The sequence below is a fragment of the Pterocles gutturalis genome, unplaced genomic scaffold (assembly GCF_000699245.1).
Source record: "Pterocles gutturalis isolate BGI_N339 unplaced genomic scaffold, ASM69924v1 scaffold269, whole genome shotgun sequence".
Lineage (NCBI taxonomy): Eukaryota > Metazoa > Chordata > Aves > Pterocliformes > Pteroclidae > Pterocles > Pterocles gutturalis.
In genome coordinates, this window is record NW_010127737.1 from 1 (window position 1) to 3224 (window position 3224).

Here is a 3224-nt window from a genome sequence, read left to right on the forward strand (position 1 = left end):
TGCAGACTGCGCCCGGGCGAGCTGCCTAACCCCGAGCTCTCCTGTGGCCTTGCAGTGCTCCACCTGCTCCAAGTGCTTTCTGTCTCGGACAGAGCTGCGCCTGCACGAGGCCTTCAAGCACCGGGGAGAGAAGCTGTTTGTCTGCGAGGAGTGCGGGCACAGGGCCTCGAGTCGCAACGGCCTGCAGATGCACATCAAGGCCAAGCACAGGTAGGACGTGATCCGCGGCCTCCCCTATGTCACTCTGGCCCTCCTGGCGGCGCTTCCTTGGCGGAGGGCCCGGCTGAGCGCTCCTGGGGAGAGGATGGGGCCGGAGGGCAGCAACCACCCCTTTTCTCTGAGGTTCTGGGCTGAAACTTCTGCCAGAAATGTGGTGAGGAGCCAAGCAGCATTTTGCTTTTCTCCTAAAGGGCGCGCAGACTGTTGGCACTTCCTCTGAATGTGTGACCATAGTAACACAGACGATGACTGAAGCTCATCAGCCGGGCTAATCTGGGTTTTTCAAGTGGCAGCTGTGCGCCAGGTCCCCACACTCGTCCTTAGTTGTTTCATGGGCTGGTTATAACACCCGAGGGGCGGGAGGCTCCAGCTCAGGAGCCCGTGGCTGCCGAGTAGCGTTTGTGGGCCTCCAGAATACTTTGTTTTAAGACAAGTTGAAGTAGGATTTAATTAAAGAGCTTTGGGAAGGAGCAGCAGCTAACCTGAGGGGCTGAAGCTGGCAGAGCTGAAGGTAACGTTTCCCCTGCCCGCAGGAACGAGCGGCCCTACGTTTGCGAGTTCTGCCACCACGCCTTCACGCAGAAAGCCAACCTCAACATGCACCTGCGCACGCACACGGGCGAGAAGCCCTTCCAGTGCCACCTCTGCGGCAAGACCTTCAGGACACAAGGTATCCCCCAGGCGCGTGGCGGGGGCTGGTAGTGCTGGCACTGTGCTCCGCTGTCGAGGACCTCCAGAAAGCAGCTGTGCTGCGGAATCTGCCTTCCCCTGCCCGCTCGCCCCGGGAAGCAAATCCATGCTCCTGTGAGCTCGTGCTAATGCTGAGGAGGGCATGTTCCCTTACCACCATTTCCTTCACAGCACAAATGGGGAGGAAATAGAGGATTTTCCCCAGCAGAAGTGAGCCTGGAGCAGCAGGCTGCTGCTCGTACCGCTTCCAAGCTTTCCTAACCCCCGCACTGTGCATGTGCGGTCTTTGCGTGGCGTGGCTTGTACCTGAGCCTCGGGCTGGGGGCACGTGCTGCACCGCTGGCCTGCAGCTCTCCCTTTCTCTCTTCCCACGACCGGCAGCGAGCCTGGACAAGCACAACCGGACCCACACTGGGGAGCGGCCCTTCAGCTGCGAGTTCTGTGAGCAGCGCTTCACTGAGAAGGGGCCACTGCTAAGGCACATCGCCAGCCGGCACCAGGAGGGGAGGCCCCACTTCTGCCAGATCTGCGGGAAGACGTTCAAAGGTAACAGCCAGGGCGTCAAGCCTCCGCACGGCTCTTTAAAAACCACCTTCCTCTCCGTGTGGTGGGTTAGCGTCCCTGCGAGCGCGTACGGCGTGGTGCCACCGCCAAAGGGCTCTGGCTTCCCTTCCCAGCTGTTGAACAGCTGCGTGTCCACGTCCGCCGGCACAAGGGCGTGAGGAAGTTCGAGTGCACCGAGTGCGGCTACAAGTTCACGCGGCAGGTGAGGCATTCCCCGCTCCGGGAACCTTGCGGAGCGCGCTGTGTCGGAGGAGCCGGCCCTCCCCGGGCCCCTCATCGTGCCTCTCCTGTTTGCAGGCTCACCTGAGGCGCCACATGGAGATTCACGACCGGGTGGAGAACTACAACCCCCGGCAGCGGAAGCTGCGGAACCTGATCATTGAGGATGAGAAGGCTGTGGTGGTGGCACTGCAGCCGCCGCCAGAGCTGGAGGTGGGCTCGGCCGAGGTGATCGTGGAGTCCCTGTCCCGTGGCTCCCTGCCCGAGGCGATCCCCGTACAGAGACTCTGCTCAGACGAGAACTTCTCCACGGCAGACGTGATCGAACAATCGCTAATTATAACAACAACGATTCCTGAAGACTGTGAAACATAGCGCGACTGCCTGCGCGTTCTTCCTATCGAAACACAATAAAGCGTTAGGCTGGCGCTGCTCTCTGCCACACTCGTTCTTTTCGAGTCACGCATCCGCCCTCTCCCCTCCCTCCCCGCAAAGCTCCCACCCCAGGTTGCAGGGAAGTGGTTATGATGATGTTCTAGTCGGGTCTCAAGGAAGAAACAAATGTGAAGCTGCTCAGAACGGCTCCTTAAATAAATGCACCCGTGCTGTATGGGGGGGAGGTGACTGACACCTCCATCTGTCTGTCGCTGTGAATTGCCTTTTCCTGAGCTCTCCCTTGTGGCTGGGGGGGCAGATGGTGCCTCCCCTTTCCTCCAGCACTCGCCTTGACCAGGGGTTCTGCCGTTTAATCGGAGCTTTCAAAGACTGCGGCTCTGCCCCTTTCCTGACAGGTTTGTCTAAATTTCTGCCTCATTTCTACTCTGTTTTGTCGAGCTTCTGGCAATTGCTGTTTCTTTACCACATCATGACCTAGATCTTCTCACCACTGAATTAATTTAACAGTTACTTAACTCCAAACACATTATCTCAAGGAGCTGGACAATGCTCTAAGCTCCTGGTTTCAGGTGTGGGGATTTATAGTTGTCTAAAATAAATAACATGATCCAGGGTGCTGTGACACTGAGAACCATTTCCTGAGTATTCCCAGGATGGGAGAGATCACCCAGTGCACCCACACACCCCGGAATCGCAGCTGTGCTCTCTCCCCTTTCCCTCTTTTATTCACCAAGGCGGCAGAAAGTCTCTGGTTTAAATGTGCCCCAGCCCTAGAATGAGAAGCGTCAGTAAAAACACACAACAGTAATCTTCCCCTCAGAGACGGCAGAGGTTCACCTAACATGTTTTATTTAACTTGACTGCTGCAAGTAAATTTAAAAACAAACCATAAGAATAAAAATACATTATCTGTCAATGTAAAATGCCTTTGTTTCAAAGGATGGTACTCAAACTGTACTCAAAGATTCGGACGCAATGAATTCTACAAAAAAATAAATACAGATCTGTAACTGTTCAGCTGGTTGGGAATCTGGGGTGGCAGCGAGCACCGCAGTGTGAGACAGGCTGTGCGCACTATTTATAGTTCAGCATAAATACTTGGGTTTGCAACGTGAGTTCAGCAGCACGGCGCACGC